The 22543-nt window shown below is 34.3% G+C and overlaps 1 protein-coding gene and 1 pseudogene across 4 annotated transcripts in view; one reads left to right on the top strand and one right to left on the bottom strand.

Moving 5' to 3' along the window:
* Positions 1 to 22543, bottom strand: part of CNTN1 (contactin 1) — a 341918-nt gene that overhangs the window by 283535 nt on the left and 35840 nt on the right. The gene's annotated exons all lie outside the window — the stretch shown is intronic.
* On the top strand, positions 8217 to 9613 carry LOC100465350 (annotated as a pseudogene).

The following is a 22543-nucleotide window of genomic DNA, read 5'->3' as shown; positions in this document are numbered from 1 at the left end:
TAAAGGATATAATTTCTTAACTTAGAATGTGCTCCCAAGGGACTTGTAGGAAAGGTACAAAAATATGCTATTATTTTGAAATTGCTCAAGTATGATCAAAGAACTCTGATATAGAGGAGGAAGAGGAGCTGATTTGAGGGCCCTCTCTACTCTTACTAGTTGTAGGACATTGAATTCTGATTTGAAATATCCTTTTCCACAAAACAACATTACTAACACCCACATGACAGAATTGTTGTAAGAATTAAGTAACATGACAACTAGAAATAATCTATAAAGTATGAACTCTTACACAAATGTCATGAACGATTTTAAAAGATAACAAAATATAATAAGGCTATAAATTAGGATGGCAAAGCCAATCTCCAATTCTACCGGAAATAAAATTAATTTTTAAATTATTGTTATCAGTCTATGGAAGTAGAAGCTAATAAATTGAGATATTGCAGTGAAATCATTTCTTACATTAAGACTTTTCCCTTTTAGGAACGTGAATTCAAAGACTGGAGAAATAGTAATGATCCTTTCAATTTTTACTAGCTTAGGAAAGTCAATTAATTTTAAAAAGACACTTTAAAAGTTATTTTCACTTACAAAAAAAAACAGGGAAAAAATCAGAAAAGTGGATGGAAAATTACCTCGGTTTGATAACTTTTCAAGTGGTTTTTAAGTAACATAAAAATAACGGATACTAAAAATAAGACAATTTCATTATAAAGGAATAATTGAGGAGTAAAAATGTTACATCACAGTACTATTTGACTACTAGTAATAACCACAGTAGATAGTATACAAATTAAATTGGAAATTTTCAAATACTCATACTGGGTATATTAAAAAATGTATAGTTTCTTTTTTTTCTTTTTTTTTTAAAGATTTTTATTTATTTATTTTGACAGAGAGAGACAGCCATTGAGAGAGGGAACACAAGCAGGGGGAGTGGGAGAGGAAAAAGCAGGCTCCCAGCGGAGGAGCCTGATGTGGGGCTCGATCCCAGGACTCCGGATCATGCCCTGAGCTGAAGGCAGACGCTTAATGACTGTGCCACCCAGGCGCCCCCAAAAATGTATAGTTTCTTGAATTGTTACATTTGGTTTCCTTAAAATAACTTTATAAAACACAGACATATTTTGCACAACAAAAGAATTTTGAATAAAGCATACAAACTTCTTAAGCTTTATTTTTTATCTTGATCGATTTCTCCTTTCTCTTTATTCTACTAACTCTTCTTGAGAAATGTTACCCACTCTGGGTTTTCATTACTATTAACATGTGATTCTCAAATCTATTTCCATCCCCAATTTCTCTTCTAAATGCCACATTCCTGTTTTCAGTTATCTACTGGCCATGAACCTGGATCTTTCCCATGAACCCTTAAGCCCCTTCCAAAACAAACTCAACATCTCCCACCCTCTGACATCCACTTCTGTCCTTATATTTCTGTCTGATTAAGAACTGTTACCCACAAAATATATGCCAATGTCATCTTTCCAATGCCAAATTGAGAGCCAGTAATCAAAAATGACTTAGTTATACAATTTATAAATAGTTCACAAAAACTTTACAGGGGGAAGAAAAGAAAACTTAAAGTAAAGAACAGAAGTACTCCAGTGAGTATTGAGAAAAGAACAAAACTTGTCATGATTTCCTAAGTCAAAGATACTTTAAAAAGATATACTCTACTATTGCATGAGAAAATTAAGTGCTGCATAAATAAAGGAAGTGTTACTACACTAATCTATCGAGTATATTTTTTCTAGGAATTGATACAAATGGGAAATATTAAAAATTTGAATGTGTTTTGATAAATCTGTTGGTAGTTCCATAGTAAATGTATTAAGTCAATACCTTCCAAATTGTATTTCACTTAGAGATGTTAATGTGTTTATTCACAGAAAGGTTAACTGTCAAATACATTTGTAAAATGCTGCATGTAATTTTCTCTGAAGATGATAATGCATATTTCCAATAAACCTGTTTAATTTGACTAAATTTTTTTCTAAAATTTGACAGTTATTATTTTTCCAAAGCAGCAATTCAGTGTTCTAGAGCTTACCATTTGCATAAAGCTGAATTCAGAGAAGCCAAGTCATTGAATACATCCCTAGCCTTTAACTATGAGATCAAAAAGGAAATGCTGTGTAACATACTTCTAATTACAACTAGTAACATTCAGATTATATTGGCCAAAACTGACCCTATGTGGTAAACCTTATATTAATGACTATTAATTGAATAATTTGAACTGGAGCTCATTTATATCCTTATAAAATAAAAACAAAACACAGAACAAGTATCAAAAGCTACAGCATAAAAACATTTCCTGAATAAAGGAACAAAAACGGAAACTATATTTTGAAAGGTCATACTGCATACCTTGGAAAATAACCCATCCCACACCAAAACACATCCTAACATCCTAATAAAATTATCAGACTTGAAAGAAAATTAAAAAAAAATCTTTCAGGCAGCCATATACAATGGCCAAGTCACTATTAGAGAAAGAAAATCAGACTATCATTTCAATAGCACCTTTTAATGCACATGCACACACACACACACACACATGGCCTACCTATCCTACCATTCATCTACTAAAATATACAGACATATATTTTTAAGATACAATATAAGTATAAACTATTTTTTAAGATTTATTTATACATTTGAGAGAAAAAAATTATTCATTGAGAGACAGAGAGAGAAAATGCACATGCAAGTTTGCGGAAGGGCAGGGGGTGGGGAGAGAATCTTCAGGCAGACTCCCTGCTCAGCATGGAGCCTGACACCTGGCTCAATCACAGGACCCATGAGAACATGACCTGAGCTGAAACCAAGAGTTGGACACTCAACCACCTGAGCCACCCAGGCACCCCAAACTACTGCTTAATAAATAAGTGGATGAACAGAATAGAGTGCAGGACATGAACTACTAACTAGATTTTTTTTAATTTTCTTTAAGATTTTATTTATTTCTTTGAGAGAGAGACAGAGAGAGAGAGCATAAGTGGGGTGAGGGGCAGAGGGAGAAGCAGACTCCTTGCTGAGCAGGGAGCTGATGAGGGGCCTGATCCTGGGACTCTGGGATAATGAAATGAGCAGAAGGCAGACACTTAACTGACTGAGTCACCCAGGCACCACAACAAGCTAGATTTTTTTTTAAATATAATTTCTTTTGTATTTTTGTCACTGAACTGTGTAAATATTTCAGGTAATTATAAAACAGAACCAATTTTTAAAAAGGAGATCCTAAAATTAAAAAGTAAAGCAAAACCAATGAACCCAATGTGTACCAGTTGGTGGCATTACCACACTGAGAGGAACCAATGAGGATTTGATAATCAACAGGCATAAAGTCTCAATTATGCAAGATGAATAAGTTCTACAGACAAGCTGTTACAACATTGTCCCTATAATTAACAATATTGTATTGCCTATAAAAACTTATTAAGAAGATAAATCTTGTGCTCTTCACACACACACACACACACATACATGCACACAAATTAAATATACACATACAGTAATTTGCAGATTTTTGGTGAGCTAGTCTATGGACAAAAAGAATTTTTTAAAAATTACCTTCTATCAGTAATAATAATATTGGTAGTAGTGTTTTCATTGCACATATTGTTGTATGTATAATGTTGGTTGAAATAAACGAGTGATTTTTGTGGTAACGTAATTTTATCATTCTTGATTTTCCTGACATAGGATTCTTGGGAAGGGAGAAAGGAGATACAGATGTAAATAGGAGGAATTAACTAAAATTCCTGAACTCTTGATTTTTAACTATAAAAATCAGTATGAACCAGTAATGTATTTGTTCAAAATCAAAACAAAACATTTTTCTTACTCTTTCAACAAAACAAACGAAAAACCCAATAATCAACCCAGTAGCCATAGAGATCCCTGAGCAACATCATTGAAGAATTGAAATACTAAAGGAATCCTAGAACTAGAAGAAAATTGTTGATTCCAGACCAGAGGGAAGTTATATACAGTGGGTGGGGTATAGAAAAAAACAGATTCACCTTGAGTTGGTAACTGTTGAAAGTGGGTAATGTGTGCATTAAGAATACATTAGACTTGGGGCACCTGGGTGGCATAGCGGTTAAGCATTTGCCTTCGGCTCAGGGCATGATCCCGACGTTATGGGATCGTGTCCCACATCAGGCTCCTCCACTATGAGCCTGCTTCTTCCTCTCCCACTTCCCCTGCTTGTGTTCCCTCTCTCTCTGGCTGTCTCTATCTCTGTCGAATAAATAAATAAAATCTTTAAAAAAAAAAAGAATACATTAGACTATTCTGTCTAGTTTTGTACATATAAGAAATTTTTCATAATACACACAAAATAAAACAAAAAGAACCAGGTCCCACCCATAGTGTATTTGAATGCAAAATTTTATAATGCAGAGGGTCTATAAATGCTTTACAATCTATATAAAACACAATTTTGAAGCAGCTATAAAGGGCTACATTCCAACAGAAAATCTAAATGATGGTAACCTCTTGCAATTATGGTCTAGTTTTTACTTCAAAAAAAGCTACATATGTATTTCTTAGCTCCAAGTCGGCTATGGACTGAATTGTGTCTTTCCAAATTCATATGTTGAAGTCCTAACTCCAAAAGTGATTTTATTTGAAGATGGGGTTGTGGGGAGAGAATTAGCTTTAGATGAGGTCACAAGAGTGGGGTCTTCATAATGGAAAGAATGTCCTTATAGACACTAGAGAGTTTGCTTTCTTCTCTCTCTGCCATGTGAGGACACAACGAGAAAGTGGCTATCTGCAGTGTAGGAAGAAAGTTCTCACCAGAACCCAAACATGATCTTGGACTCCCCAGCATACAGAACCATGACAAATAAATTTCTGTTGTTTAAACCATCTACTTTAATGGTATTTTGTTATGGCAGCCCAAGCTGGCTGATACAGGGCCTTTCACTTGGTAGTGCTCAATAAATGGCAACAGACTTTAAAATGGTAAATTTCTATGTTGCCTTTACAATTCTCAAAACCCCAAAAGAGCATTCTGTTTTAAACTTGAAATATTCTGAATATACAAACATAAATCAACTACTCTGTAAAATATTCATGGTACCAGCGGCTTAAAAATGTAAATGATTAGAAACATTAAATCACTGACGTGATTACAGAATGGTACTTCATAAAAATAGAGCAGCAACAATTAGAATCATGCTACATAGTAACCATCTATGATGTGGAAAAAATTTCTTGCCTTGGGCATCGAATTAAGGTGGATAGTTTTATTCTGTGAAGGAAGATGAATAACACATATCTTGTCTGTTAGAGAGAAAAAAGGGGAAACTAATTTACATTTGTTATCTTAATCCTTGACAACACCAAGAGCTCATTCTACTACACCATACTGTATCTAGTTTCCCACATTATAAACTAAGTCGCATGTTAACTGGTTATGTAACATTTCTACTTATTGCCAACATATAAGAACATAAATTTATCTTTGGGACTTTGTGTTTAGCACAAAAATAAAAAGATTTGTTTTTATATAAAAAAGAGCTGAATACAGACAAATCATTTTATTTTTACTTTTTTTCCGACTAATAAGATTTTCAAATTATTTTTCATCTGCTTTCAAACAAAAGTAAGCAAAGGGTATAGTCATATGGAGGGGGAGATTCAAGTTTACAGTTGTGGGGTACTAATCTGTGAGAAGCTGACTATTGGCTAAGCATAACAGGATAGTGACAGTTGAAACCAATTAATCAGGAGATAACTATACTTCAAGTTCATTATCTTAACTGGTGAGAATTTCCTGAAGTAATGAGTGACAACATTTTTGAGTCCTAACGAATAACTACATTAGGCAAACAGAACAACTTTACACTTTTTTTTCCTACTTGTGTTACTAATTCACCGTTCTTGAGGAAAAGGTTGTGAATAGCGATTCTTATAAGAAGAATGGGTGCTCTGAGTTGGAAAATTCCTTTAAAAACTATATTTGGATTTTGGAAGAAGTCACAGGAAAGTGGGAGAGAATAATTAATCCTATAAATATTCATTCATTCATTCAACAATGAGTTATTGGCTGCCTACTATGTGTCAGTAATCATAAGTCTGGGAAATCAGCCACAAATGAGACATGCAAAATCACTGTTTTCAAAATACTTATAATCTATAAGAGAACCAGTGTATAAAAACAAGTAAATAAACAAGATATTTTATTAGTTATAAATGCTCCTTAAATAAAAAACAAGTAAAATACAAAGTAGAGCATGCCTCAGGGATTATTTTAGATTGGATGATGGGGCAAAGCCTCTTGAAGGCAGTAACAGGCAAACACCTAATTAACGAGAAGGAACAAATTATTGGGGGGGACTGGTGGAAAATACTCTAGGCATAGGGAATATCTAGTGCACTGGCTCTCTATATCAACCCTCAATTTTGAATCTCATGTTAGATTGCACTGTAGATTGTACCTCTTAGTACAGTCACCTATCCATTTCTCAGAAATCTTTGTTTACCGTCAAAACCTCCAACACTAATCTCATCGCAATTTTGGGTGGCTTCAATATCTATATGCATGACTCCTTCAACACTCTGGCCTCTAGATTCTTTGACTACTTCTCAATCAGTGATCTTGTCATCAACACTACCTCAGCTCCTCTGTCATATCAATGAAAAAACCCTCCATAATCTCGATTTCTAGCACCACATTCCCCAACTACTATACCTCTTTTCTTCCCAGTTCACTCACTCTAAGTACCCTGACTGCAATGAACTGCCTATCCCAGCAGGACCTCCAATCCATGGATTTACCACCTGTTTCCCATCTTTCATCCCCAACTCATTATTGTATGTCCTTACCATACAATAATACTGAATGGTTTTGCCAGTTTCTTTCTATACCCATTGTTCATTTCTATCAACGTACATACTTGCTGTGACTTCTCTTTTCCCAGATAAATTTCTTTAGAAGAGTAAGCAAATAAGAAATAGAAAAAAAAAATTCTGGGAGAATAAATGATAAGACTAACCAAGCAATTTTTAAAATTTACAGAGTTGTTGAAGCTGTGGTTGTATTAAAAGTATTAGAACATATTATGAAATTTATGTGGTGAAAATTTATGTAGTAAAAATTTCACATGGTTAAGAAATTCAAAAAAAATGTAGAGATAGCTAGTAACATATGAAAAATATTTAACTTTACAAATATTTAATGATATAAAATAAAAGATGAGATACTATTCTTGCTTATATTTAAATGTATGCATTATAATTTATCATATATGTGTATATACATACATATATACATGCACGATATACACACACCTATATATCTGTATTTCCACCATTCTATAAATGTAGTGTACCCAGTATTGTGAAACATACAAGAAAGTAAGTGTTCTCATACTAGTTGGGATATCAGTTGATAACTTCCTGAAGGTAACTTGGCAATATAAAGCAAAAGTCTAAAAAATGTGGTTATTTTATAACAGCAAAAAATTAAAAATAATATAAATTCCCAACAGTAGGAGATTAAATAAATTATAATATATCCTTATGTTAGAATGTGATAGGGCAATAAAAATCATATTCTTGAAGAATGTAAGGAAATCTGACAATGCTCCAGGCATACTGCCACATCCTATAAAACAATGTAAAATAAATGATCTCATTTTTCTAAAATATTCATTATAATATTTATTATAAATAATATACCAACAATGATAAGATAGCAAAGTATTAAGAGTAGCTATTCCGAGTTATGGAGCTATGGGTAATTGAGATTTTCTCCCGTATTTTCTACCTTTTTGTATAGCACTATATTCAGAAAGTTAAAAAAGCAACAAATATTAAAGATGAAGATGATGAAAAGCAAGGAGGCAAGTTGGGATAAAGTTTTCTTCTCTTCACTTTTTTCAGTGGGAATTGGTCAGAATCACTAGAGCCACAGGATAGTCACATGGTTTGCAGCCCCTCGTACAGGAAAAATTAGTTTATTGCAGGGTATTTGCCACCACTACCACCACCATATTTGCAGATACTGAATTATGAATATGACGGAGTGATGAGGAGATTCTATGTTCTATATTCCAAGCATATAGCTTGGGCAGTCAGAGGATATTTCTGAACTTCAACTTTAATTATAAAATAAATGAATTTACTTTTTCACAATGGGTTTGCCACCACAACACAGGTGTCACAAAAACCACCACTAAACCAAAACCAAAATGGGACAGGAATAGATTCATATCAGCATCGTCATCATTGGACATGTAGATTTGGGCAAATTTACCACTATTGGTCATCTGGTCTACAAATGTGGTAGGATCAACAAAAGAACTATTAAAAAATTTGAGAAGGAGGCTGAGAGGGAAAGGGCTCATTCAAGTATGCCTGAGTCTTGGATAAACTGAAAGTGAATGTGAAAGTGGTATCACCCTTGATATCTCCCTGTGGAAATTTAAGGCCAGCAAGTATTGTATGACCATCGCTGATGCCCCAGGACTTGGAGACTTTAACAAAAACATGATTACAGGCACATCTCAGGCTGACTGTGCTGTCCTGATTATTGCTGCTGGTGTTGGTGAATTTGAAGCAGATATCCCTAAGAATGGGCAGACCCATGAGCATGCCCTTCTGGCTTACACACTGGGTGTAAAACAACTAATTGTTGGTGTTAACAAAATGGATTCCTCTGAGCCACCCTACAGCCAGAAGAGATACCAGGAAATCAGCACTCACATTAAGAAAATTGGCTACAACCCAAACGTAATAGATTTGTGCCAGTTTCTGGTTGGAAAGATGACAACATGCTGAGCCAAGTGCTAACATGCCTTGGTTCAGGGATGAAAAGTCACCTTTCACACAGCTTGAAGCTCTGGATTGCATTTTGCCACTAATTCGTCCAACTGACAAGCCCCTGCATCTACCCCTCCAGGATGTCTACAAAATTGGCAGTATTGGTACTGTCCCTGTGGGCCAGCTGGAGACTGGTGTTCTTAAATCCAACATGGTGGTCCCCTTTACTCCACTTAATGGTGCAGCTGAACTAAAGTCTGTTGAAATGCACCATGAAGTTTTGAGTAAGGCTCTTCATGGGGGCAATGGGGGTGTCAAGAATGTATGTCTCAAAGTTGTTCATCATAGCAATGTAGCCAGTGACAGCTGGTGTCATGGCTCAGGTGATTATCCTGAACCATCCAGGCCAAATCAGTGCTGGAGATGCACCTGAACTGGATTGTCACAGAGCTCATATTGCTTACAAGTTTGCTAAGCTAAAGGAGAAGATTGATCATCATTCTGGAAAAAAAGCTGAAGATCGTCCCAAGTTCTTGAAATCTGGTGATGCTGTCATCATTGATATGGTTCCTGGCAAGCCTATGTGTGTTGAGAGTTTCTCTGACTATCCTCCTCTGGGTCATTTTGCTATTTATGACATTAGACAGATAGTTGCTGTGGGCTTCATCAAAGCAGTGGAAAAGAAGGCAGCTGGAGCTGGCGAGGTCACCAAGTCTCCCCAGAAAGCTCAGAAGGCTAAATGAATATTATCCCCAATACCTACCACACCAGTCTTAATCAGTGGTAGAACAGTCTCAGAACTGTTCATGTTAATTGGCCATTTAAGTTTAATAGTAAAAGACTGGTTAATTATAACAATGAATCGTAACACCCTTAGAAGGAAAGGAGAGTGTATGGTGAACCATTTGATGGGGGGGGGCAGTTTTAAGTTATTAGTTTTAAAATCAGTACTTTTTAATGGAAATAACTTGACCAAAAATCTGTCACAGAATTTTGAGACCCAAGAAAACAAAAGTTTAATGAGAAAAAAAATGGGTTGAATAAGGTATCCTCTTTACCTTAGTATTTTAATTACTTGTTGGTTTGATTTAGTAATACAGAAGAGAATAAGGGGAAGCACAGTAATATTGTTTTTATAAATCATATGGTACTCTAGAGTTTAAAATGTGACGTTAAATTTTTTGTCTTTATATCATTTTAAAATGTTAAGTAATAGTTTTCAAAATTATTGAGAACTCTTGGCAACAGAAATCAGAATTATAAACAATTTAATGTACCATGAAATTGTCTTATTTGGAATTAAATAAGATAACCACAAACTGAAATCTATCTTGGATCTCACTTATTAACGCTAGTACCTAGATGTAGGTTGAGAGACAAGCCTGATCCTATACAGATAACATAATCAGATATTTTTAAAAATTGTATCACATAAAGAGTCCACTATTTGAAATATTTTAATACTTTACATGTTCTAATATTTTAACCAGAGCTTCTAGACTTTATAAGGAAAAGAACCTTAAAAGTCCTAAGGTTACTGACTGGACTCAAGTTATACTTGAGAGTATCATTCATAGGACAATGAATGTGCTATACACATTGTAGCTCTGAAACAGTGAATTTAGGACAAGTTCAATTGCACTAAGGCATGGGCTAATAAACATCAAACAAAGCGGTCATTGTAAGCCAAGACTCATCTATTATAAACATGTGATCACACAGGGCATACTAAAGTCTTTGTTCTTGTGTTAGTGCACAGTGGTCAAAGGAAATTATATATTCTATATTTCTTTAACTTGCTCATAAAAATCAATCAGGGATTTTATAAATACATTTTTACAAATACAAAATAAAAAATGTGAAATAAAAAGATGTAGTTTCACTCCAAACATAGATAAATAAAAATTAACAATAATTATAAAATAATTGGGTTTTAAGAACCACAAAATATAGATCACAAGATTTTGCAGACGTGCCCTATCAATTATCATTTTCTTATAAAAAGATCTTTGATTTATAAGGCTCTTTAGAGAATACGTAATCTCACTTGACCAATGTAACATCATCTTGCAATAGAAGAGATACCTCTAATTTACACATGACAAAGCTACAGCTCCTCAAGGCTCTTTCCTTTGCTGATACAGCTAGTCAAATTGTGGGTATAGAACCACAGTCTTCTAAAACCTATTATATTGTTCTTTTCATTGAGCCATAGTGTTTTTGTACAAAATCCTTGTCCGCCATAAACTGAAAACTGTTTGGTATTTTACCAGGGTTTCCTCTTGTGATGTCAAGTGACACCATGCTCTTTCCTTCAGTCTGCCACACCCAAGAACCACACCTTTTATTTTCCTCTCTCCTTTGACTTTCTCCTGATGCAAAATTTTTAAATCTTCAAGTCTTCTTAGGCTGAAAGAAACAGCTTAAAGAAACAACCTAAATGAGAATATGATATTGAGGATTGAGAATTTTGTCAATTTTGTTCACCAGGTCCACTCTGTTAAAGGCTACCTGGAATAGTGTCTGGTATAGAGGAGATACTTAATAAACTTTTATTAAAATATAAAAGTTCCCTTGGTCTATCTCACTTTAAAACTACTAACCTCCCGTGAGGTGTCCTTTTGCTGTCATGGTCAAATCTCTTGAAACTTCAGTTCATTGTATTGTAGCTTCAAACCCACCTCTTTTCAGAAACAACTGGGAGGTAATCAATAGCCTCCTAATAATGAAAATGTAATGGTGTCTTTTTAGTTTTCATCCTATTAGAACTCATTTACAAACAACACTCTTTCTTATAAATGTTTGTCTAGTCACTATTATTGCTGTTTTATCTTAGTTTTCTTTGTCCCTTTCTGTTTTCTTTCTCCTTTGCTGACATTGCTTCCCTTACCTAAATAAATAATAAAATTCTTTAATTATGACCTTGGCCTCCTCTCCTCACTTTGCTAGTTCTCCCTGGCCATATCTTTTACATCATGGTTTAAATTACCGTAACTCTGCCACTAATATCCAAAACTGTTTGTGGACCTCATCTCCTGACTGAGCAGAAAGATTGCACATCCTGTCTTGAATGACCCACAGGACCTCAAACATAACATCCACAAAATAAACATTTTTTCTTTATTATCCTCTTTCACCAAACTGAGTTTTCTTGACTTTTGTACTTCCATTCCCTCACTAGCATATTTCCTTTTTTCTGATTCTCAGCTGATGTCTATGCTTTCTATTTCTTTGAAAAGAAAGATGCAATCGAAAGAGAAGTCCTAAATATTGCCAGTGTCACATCCACCAACTTACATTCATCTGTGTCCATAAACCACATATTTTCTTCTGTTAATAGGCATAAGCTGCCCTACTCCTACCTAGACCTAATCCCTCCTTATGTACTTGGAACCTATCCATACATTTTTAGCTACTCAAAGACAATACTCCAAAATTTGTATGCCCCCCCCAACCTTGCCTCCTTGATTATTTCTCTCCACCAAGAGATTCCCAATATCATGCAAAATTGATTTAAAAAAATTTTCCATCTTAAAAATGACAAGCACATTTGATCCACATCTGCATCCAACCACTGTTTCATTTTTCTGCTTTAATTTACAGCAAGGCTCAAAAGAGGTGTACTTACTATTTCATCTTCTTCTCCCATCCTCTTGAACTAGTTCAATTAGGCTTATATTCTCTCAGACTTATGCAATAGCTCTTGTCAAGGTCCCAGCAACTACTGTACCACCAAATTAATGGCCAATCCTCAATTCTCTTTCAATGAAACTTAGGAGTAATTGCACAGTACTCCTTCCTTCTCAAAAGTTTCAAGACTTCCCTAAGCAAATCTATAAAAGAGTGAACATCTTGTCCACAACATCCCAGACCTCAATGCCCCTTCTTCCCCACACTTCTTTTCCCCCTTAGCCAGCCTTACTGAAGCTCTTCACAGTACCTACTATCTCACATATAGTTACCTTTTGTGAAATATAGGCTCAATGACAGCAATGACTTATGTTTGTATCCATTTCTAGCCCATATTAAGCACTCACTAAAAATCATTTTTTACTATTTGCACTCACTAAAAATTTCACATGTACAGCACTAAGCATAATCATCAAAAGAAACATTTTTTCAGCAAAAATATCACTGAGCTGTGGTGGGTTAAACTGAAAGGTGGACAATGGAGATATGGGCTGTCTACTTTAAATATACTGTATATCTGTTTTGCCACAATACCTGGTCCACTGTGTGAAATCAATAAATATTAATTTATGTTAATGTACCTTAAATCTTTAAAAAAGGACAAATCTATACAATTATCACATAGCTTAGTTCCTAAACTGTTGTTACAAAATGGAATAGAATCCAGAGAAATAATAAAGGATTGGTGCTCTTTAGTTAGCATTAATAAATCAGTACACAAAGTTAATCATTCCTGTAACAACTGAAAGAATTGAAATAATTCATTAATGTCAAGAATGCTATGGTATAAAACCAAGTATAAGAACCTAAGAGATGTTTTATCTGTTTTCAGGCTTAGCATAATGTAATTTTAATTTGGCAAGAAAAGATAGATTGAAAATATGTTGCATTTAATATTTTAAACTATTGTTTAATAGAAAAGTATTTCCTCTTCTGCTAAGTTGTTTCTTAAATTAATTCCTCTGACTTTATCCCACTCTTTTTTCTTATGCTTGGTAGTTTCCAATTAGACTTGTAGATAGATAAATAGTTGATTAAATTTGTAATGAAATATTTGTAATAAAACAGCTAATAATTAAGACATTAGAAAACAATATATTAATGTCATTTTTGTGATTAAACAGTGAAAATAAAAGCCAAAGTTATATTTAAACACAGTTTTCCTTTTGTATTGTGTTTTAAATATCTTGAGTACAACAACAGCAACATTTATTAATAAGCACAATAATTTTCAAGTATAACAACTATTTCACCATGAAAATAAATATCTTAAGAATAGAGTACTATATGCATGTGTAACCAATCTTTAGAAACTTTAGATTATTTCAGCACATGTTGGGGACAGTGTTCCGCAATTTACCTAGGTTTAAAATCCCATCTGACACTCTCTGGCTGTGAGAATTTTGCAAGCTACTTGCAACCTTGAGCACTTCAGCCTCTTCATCTGTAAAGTAACAATATTACCTACCTCATCAGTTGTTGCAGAGATTAAAAGGGATACATATCTTTTATGTAAAACCTGGAGTTACTTTTCATTCTTTCTTCTCCTTCAACCCTTCAGTATGCAGTCTTTCTTTTCAATGTCTCTCACCTAGTAATTAACACTAACCTGGCACCTGCCCAGGTGCTCACCTCATATTCCACCTTTACTCCCCTGTAGATCCTTGTACCCAATATTAGCTCCTCAAAAAATACTACAAACCACTACCAAACTGTACATGCCACTGTCCTCTTCGAATATCCGTAATGACTCCCACTGCCTACAGAATGAAGTACAAATTCCTGAGTTTGTGCTTTATGCCATCTGCAATCTGGGTGTCTGGCCTACACAGCTTTAGGGCCTAATATTCTCCTTCATGAATACCCCATTTCATTCAACTAGTACTACTCAATGCCTAGAAAGAAGTAATGCAAATTCAAAACTCGTTTATCAAAACAGTTCTTCATTGCCTGCAATGGACCCACCCTTCTCTGTATTACAGCTTTCTATTAAGAAATATTTCTTTAACAGCAAATCACAGTCAAGTCCACTAACGCTCATTTTGACTTATTTTTCTTACAATTCTTGTATTGTTATTTATGCTATCATTTTACAGCAATAATGTCCTGACTGGACTATTTCTTCTTTTGCCCTCCAAAATACATTCTCCATATAGCAGCCAAACTGATATTTTTAAAAAGCAGATCATATCAGGTCACAGCCCTGCTGAAAAGCTTCTAGTGGGTTCCTACTCTCAGAAGAAAAGACAAAGCACCAGGCATCACTCCGCAGCTGCCTGCCCTGCCTCCTCATTTCTGCTCTGGGATTTATCATTCTGCCCTTGCTCACTAAGCTCCTGGAACCCTACCCCTATATCCCTTTTTGTCTATGTAATTCTTCTCACACATCTTTGATGGCTTACTTCTCTGACAAGGACTTCTGTGACTACCTTTTCTAAAAGACTCACCAAAACATACACACATGCGTGTGCATGGGCACATAAACACACACGTACACACTCACACATGATCACTCTATCCTTTCCATTGCTTTGTTGTCTTCTTAGAATTTATCATCATCTGCACTTTTTATTAATTTCTGATGTTACCATATTCCTAACTCTTCAAATGTAATATAAACTCCATAGAGCAGAGATAATCTTCTTTACAGCTGTATCCCTAATTCACTATATTGGAAATGCTTGATAAACATTTGTTCAATTAGTAAATTAATCCTCCTGTTAAAAAGCATATAATCTGTTTCTTTACCCAGAATATAAATTCCTTAAGGAAAGAGATTTGTCTGAATGCTCTCATGTTCTTGAATTCAGTAGAGTGGATGAATATGATAGGTGCTCAAATATTTGTTTTTTTGTTTTTGTTTTAAATCAAGTAGAATGAGTTTAAAGTAAAATGCATGCTAAGCATTACATGCAAAGTAGAATTTCCAAAGTGAAACAGAAAATAGAACATAAAATGAAAATATCTTTCTACCCATTTTATAAAATACCTGGTTTCTTATTCAATGTGCTATGAAAAAACTGCTTTATGCAGAGATTTTATTGCCAAAATCATCTGTGAAATTATTTTGTACAGAATTTTAGCTCTTTTGAAATCAAACTAAATCACAAGGATTTGCAAATCCTAAATAAATTGAACTCTTTAATTCCAGGTCCCACAAAAAGCCCACGAGGGGCCTTTTGGACAGTCAAGTGTATATTACTAAAATCAGGACAATGATTTCTAAGCTTTTTTTCTTTAGTGTCACCAAATTTCTCTTTATGATAATATAGATGGGTACCATAAATCAAAGCACCAATAGCCTTATGGTTTCAAAGGAAACCATAATAATTCACACCAAAATATTTTCAAAATCTAACAGCAAACTATTTTGCTGAGATATTTCTTTTTTCCATCCCCCTACTCAATCTCAATGCTGAAGTTTACAGTGAAAAGTTTAAAAAGGCAGACAAGGGGGCGCCTGGGTGGCACAGCAGTTAAGCGTCTGCCTTCGGCTCAGGGCGTGATCCCGGCATTATGGGATCGAGCCCCACATCAGGCTCCTCCGCTATGAGCCTGCTTCTTCCTCTCCCACTCCCCCTGCTTGTGTTCCCTCTCTCGCTGGCTGTCTCTATCTCTGTCAAATAAATAAATAAAATCTTTAAAAAAAATAAAAATAAAAATAAAAATAAAAAAAATAAAAAGGCAGACAAGAGTAGGTAAGCAAAATGCCTGACACATAGTTATCATTCACTGACTATTTTTAAGAGAATACGTAAAACAGTTTAAAAGGCCCTCAGTAAGGAGCATGACAAAACATCTGGTCCCAGAACATTATTATATTAGCACAACTGTCAACCAGTTTAAGAAAGTGAGATAGAAATGCAGTATGTTATCATTTCATTTGTAAAAGATATGCCAATTGAGACAAAAGGAATTATGATTTTTTTCAACTAGAAATTAAATAATAGAGACAGAATGGGTTTTCATATTATATCATTAAGTGAATTTCCTCAATTATGCAAAACATTTAGCTTATATTCATATACATAACTCATACAGTTTGTTCTTTAATTAATAAAGAACTAATTTCTTTAATAAATTTTGGAATATCTAAGACTATATGAAACAGTATTTTTAATACTTCAAAATGTTATAAAATTAAATATCATTTGGAAATAGTAGACTGGCCAACATTTTTATCTTTTTTAAAAGTGAAGCATTTGATGCCAATACCAATATCTTGATTGAAAATAACTGTAATAGTGAGGGAACTGAAGATGTCAATAATAATTATGTGAATAACTGTTGAAAAGTTAAATATGTAGTTCATTGTAAAAATAAATAACACATCTGTTGAATAGGCATTTTGTGATCAGTGTCCAGTCTCATACACAGCACTACGTAAGAAAAAATGGAAATTTAGAAGACAATTTAATGTCTTAAGATATTTGCCTGAGCAAAATAAAGAAATAAATAAATAGTGTATCTCCCCATAGAAGATAAATTGTACCATAAATAAATATGGTACAATTCAACATGGACTATTTTACAGCTGCTAAACATAGTGATTATGATTATGTGGCAATATGGATCATATTAAATGTCAAGTGAATGAAGCAGTTTGTAAATTGTTATACTCCAATCACAAATATGTAAAGAAACATTTGTTTAAGAAACAAAAGGCTAGGGGCGCCTGGGTGGCTCAGTCATTAAGCGTCTGCCTTCGGCTCAGGGTGTGATCCCAGCGTTCTGGGATCGAGCCCCACATTAGGCTCCTCTGCTGGAAGCCTGCTTCTTCCTCTCCCACTCCCCCTGCTTGTGTTCCCTCTCTCGCTGGCTGTCTCTATCTCTGTCAAATAAATAAATAAAATCTTAAAAAAAAAAAAGAAACAAAAGGCTAAAAGTAGATATAAAACGATAACCATGGTTGTGATTGGGAGAAGATATTCTCTCTAATGTTCTCTAAGAAAGTGATTTTATTTTTCAAATACATCCTACTAGTATTATATATGTGTTATGCCTCCATCTAAGAGTCTTTGCACCTAAACATCCCCCTTCCAGTAAACCTATGAATCTATCATTAGAGATTTCTTCTCTGTCCATTCTTAAAAACTGGGGAACCCCAGAGATTCCTCCCACTTCTTCCTACATTCATCCTCAATGGCTTTAACAACCACTTTTATTCCACTAACTCCTAAGTCTCTCTCTCCCACTTAGTGCCTTTATTCTAAGTTCCTGCTTTATGTTTTTTAACAGGAACTGAATGTAATTTTCTTGAAAGGATTTTGTACAAAAATATTAACAGGAGTTTCTTTTACCACCTCTAGCCTCCTGTATAGGGTATCATGTTACCATACCTGTTTCTCAAGTTGGAAACCTTAATAGCTAACTTCACTTCTTTCTCTCTCTCTCCCATCATGAATAACAAGTCACCAATTACCAGCTTTTCCTCTTTACAGTCTCCTGAATGTGACACATCTTCTCAGGTCTCACTTCATTCACACGTTCATCTCTAGCATTCTTTTATTTCTTTTCCAAACACGTATTCCAAAACCTTAATCCATATTACCTCATTTAATCTTTACAACAATCATTTACATAAACACCATTTTACAGAAAAAAATGGATGCACAAAAGATAAGCAATGTGATAACATAGATTGTGAGTGGCAGAGCTGGCATATTTCACTATTGCGACAATCTCCTATCTCTATGTCACTCCTTCTCATTATGTTTTTTTCAAATATTGTTTTGCCCTTCATTGCCCACATAACAATTCAAACTTATTCGTATCTCAAAGAAAGTTCCTGAAAGTCTACAGCAAGTGTAATTGTCCAAGTTTACCTCCTAACACTCCCTACTCCACGCCATGTGTTCTTGCTGAACTGAACAGAATGAACCTCAGGACATGCTAGGTCCTTTCCCAACCCCATCATTTTCTGCAACTGCTTAGAAAACTGCCCCAATCCCTTTTCCCCCCCAAAAATACCTAACAACCAGACACAAAGCTTTACTCTTCCATAAAGCCTCTCCTCCAACACCAGATTGCAGAATAACCTTGTTCTGTTCTCCAGATTTCCATAACACTATAATCACATAGCTGACACAAGCTCTACTGTAAGTTTAAAAAAGTTAGCTGTTGGTTAATTTATCTTCCTTCCTAAATGAAAATCTCCTCCAGAGAGTCGGAGAGTGTATCATTTTTCTCATCCAATTATATTAGTTGCATATCTACCTGGCTTATCGTAGACAGTCAATAAATGGTGGATGCAGAAAATTATCAGAGCATCATAATACAAAGCAGATATTCATGGAAAGAGTAATTATTATTAGATAGCCTGCAAGATCAAGGAGACTTAGAAGAGAACTAATGCAACAGCCTGAAAGGTCTCTAGGGATAAAAGGCAAAGAACATGAAAGAGGATGAGATATAGAAATGAGGGAAGAGCTCAAAAGCAGCAAAGAAACTTTACTCCCTTGAAAATTTTGTCATTTCTGAAATATTAAATAATCAAATGCAAGTTGATTTGGATAGAATTCTCTGCAACAAAAACAAAGCATTTTCCTTTTTCCTTCTTTGTGTAAACTCTTGGCTCAGCTCTTGACCAATGGAGCTATTATGGTGAAATACCACTCTACTAAATGCTTTCAGTTTTAGCCAATTTAAGCTATTGTAAAACTCAACTTGGCAGTCACCTTGCTCCACAGTGAAAGAGCAGGATAAATGAAACTTCCCTGAAGTTTTCTTTATCGTCAAACAGTAGGAGAACATTATTGGCTTCCTCCAGTTGTGGCTAGGTTACACGGGTTATATTTTAAACATTTTAGGCCAAACTCCCACTGTAATGTGATATTATTGGGCCCGTTTGTCTAACTTGAGAGAAAATCCTATTATTATAAGTAGAAGTAGTTTTGCTTCATTTTTTGTACATAAAACAGTTGGAAAGGTTAGAAATCTAGATTTTTTTCCCTTTTGAATGGGAAAACAAGAAAAGAAATTCATTCTTAAAATAAATTTAAAAAGTAACAAGTTCAAATGTGTTTAATCAGCAATGATAATATATTACAAATTCACTGCTAGGATTTTCAATTTTTTCCATTAAAATTCAATTAATCTAATAATAATTATAAACATCTAACACAAATGATAAAACAAGATCATATTTGTAATCAAGGAAAATAAGTCTGAAGTAAAATCAATTAGTCTACTTCTTTGCTTCTCTGAGAGTTGACATTTACTATTTATTACATTGAAAAATTCACTTCACCACTCAATGTCGCATTTACTCACCTGTAAAATAAAAAAAATATGCAAATACACTCATTGTTTCAAGTATTCAGTTGATATTTAAAATATTTGTTACAAATAAGTGATCAATATATGTCATTTGAAATGAAATTTAAACACAGTAAAGGAATCAAATTCAGTCTCTCATTGAGGGACTTGTTCCAAAGCCTTTATTTCTAATTAGATTCATTGTTTTAGTTCATCACTCTTATGTCTTTTTGTGGTAAAGTATATGATACATTATAGAGCATATATAGGGAGAAAGAAGGATGGACCATAAAAAAGGAGGGCTTTCATTAGGGGCTTTCTTTGAACCACATTTGGAGAATTGAAAAATGTGGATTACAATTTATTTATTTATTTTATGTTTAAATGAAGTCAAAATTGTTGAAGCTGATTTAAAGTGAAGCAAACAGACATAAGGATATAGCCCATAAAATGAGAAATATTGCTGAAATTTAGAAATATTCTAGGAGTTTTAGTGCATCTGTCTGCTTGTTTGTGTGAGATATCATTTGTCTAAGCATGTGTGTGATATTTCACTGAAAGGACTTCAATTGACATTCAACAAGTCACTTCAATATTTATTAACCATTGATTACGTATACAACATGCTGGGAACTAAGAGCAAAAAGAGAAATGAAATTTTGTCCCCAGGAGGGCACTGAGTGATGGAACAGACTGGCATATAATTTAAAAATTGCCAGATTTACTTATGAGATTCACCCGTGAGCTATAAAATTTACACTTACAGGGAGATATCCAGAGGTGGTACACTTAGTCCATTCCACTGGGAAGGGGCAGATACAGTAGCTGAATTAATTTTTTAGGATGAATAAAAATTGGCCAGGTGAAGTAAGTTGAGAGGAAATTCCACACAATGAAAAATGGGCTGCTCTGTGGGAGGGGATGGGGAGAAGCTTTCAGAGGTATCTGAGTGCTAAAGACAGGGCTGAAGAGCTAGGCAGGGCTGAGTCCTAGTGTGTCCTTCATTCCTTGCTAATGTGATTAACATTTGCCTAATATGCCGTGAAGAGGCTTCAAACTATTTTCTGTAAGGAAGCTAACACATTACCTGTATTTGCCATAGATCATTTTGACTGAGGTGGAAGGAAACACTTGAAAACTACTGCAAGTATGAAGAGCAATTAAAGAGCTATTACAATTCCAGATGAAAGATGATGGAGAATTGAACAAGGGCCAAAAGAAAAAAGGAAGAAAGTGATAGTAAAGACTCAAGACTCAAAAGTAGACTGTGGGTCAATCCACATTATGCAATGGCAGTCACAATTTTACTTGTATGGCCATCTAATGTGTTAAGACAGGACACAACTGCAGCTCAAATGTAATATCATAATTACACTTATTTATAATGTACTTTATTATAAGCTTGGGTTATCCCCTTTATCAATCATCATTCTCAGATTCATCTGGCAGTTCTTGCAAATTTATTTACCCTTATGAACTTTAGAATCCATTATGTTGTCTAGTTCACAAAACTTTATATTGAGATATTTTAGGGAAATTGATGAAATTTATAAACGTGGAAAGCACAGGTTTCTTTACATTATAAGTCTTCCTATACAAAAATAAAATATAGCATGTCTTTCTATCTATGCATATCTTCTTTTCTAACCCTCAATAGTATACTATGTTTTCTTCATATGGATCTCAGATTTATTAATAAATTTATGTCAAGATAGCTTTTCATTTGTGTTACTACCAATGAGGTCTGTTCACCCATTATGTTTTCTCTAAAATTATTTTTACAATAGTAAGTAGGATTATGAAATGGATATCCCCATACTAAACATCAACCTCTGCAAATTCTAGCATTTGACTATACTTACTTCAGATTTTTCCTTAAAGAAATAAAACATTACAAATGTGATGTCTCTGTTTACCTTTCTAGAATCCCTCTGGAGTGGGGATGCCATATAAAATTCAGGATTCCTTGTTGAAGTTGAATTTTAGATAAACAATGACTCAATTTTTGATATATCTCATGCAATAGGCTATATGAATGCATTTTTATTTGCTAAATCTGACAACCTTACCTCTTGAGGTATAAAACATCCCCAAAAATTTTTTTATCATTCTTAAACATTTCAAAACTCTACTGCTACACATTATGTGATCTTAAACATTTCATAGCATTGTTTTGGGTGTCTTCAAAACTTATGTGAACAGTTCAAACGTGGTGTTTCCTTTGGCTCAAACCAAGGATTGTTGCCTTTTCTCTTTCACACATTCCAATGGTCTCAACAACGTTTCTATTTAGCTGGCTGTGTCTGAGACAATGTAACTGCATATGTCCTCTGTCAGTACTTTCTTGTATCCTGGGTGGATATTTATGGCATTTGACAATGCTTCATCTTAAACTGTGATTCAAGAGTACAGGTATTCCTAGTTTTACCAAAAACATGGTTTATACATTTTTTGCTCTTTTTGTTTCAGTGATTTCAGAGTAGAGAAAGAAAAAGAAATGTCTTTGCCTCTCCTTCTTACAATTGGAATTCCTTTGTGCCTTTGAAAATTATTGATGCCTTAAGCAGCATTCTAAACTAATGAACTCAGATTCTTCAAGGGTCATTCCAAAAGCTGTGTAAATTGACAAATTCCACAGGTGATTCTTCTTTTAGCTAAACAAAGATTTTATCAATATTTAAAAGATTCTACTTAATTTTATTTTCTTTGTATGAAACGAATGTACATTTTTAAGCATGTTACACATTTTTAAGATTCTTGCTACTTCTAAAAAATATAGCACTAAATTGACTTCCATAAAAGCTACCGG

Source organism: Ailuropoda melanoleuca, chromosome 16 (assembly GCF_002007445.2).
Source record: "Ailuropoda melanoleuca isolate Jingjing chromosome 16, ASM200744v2, whole genome shotgun sequence".
Taxonomy (NCBI): domain Eukaryota; kingdom Metazoa; phylum Chordata; class Mammalia; order Carnivora; family Ursidae; genus Ailuropoda; species Ailuropoda melanoleuca.
The sequence above is the reverse complement of the archived record's forward strand: the minus strand, read 5'-3'. Positions and strand labels throughout refer to the sequence as shown.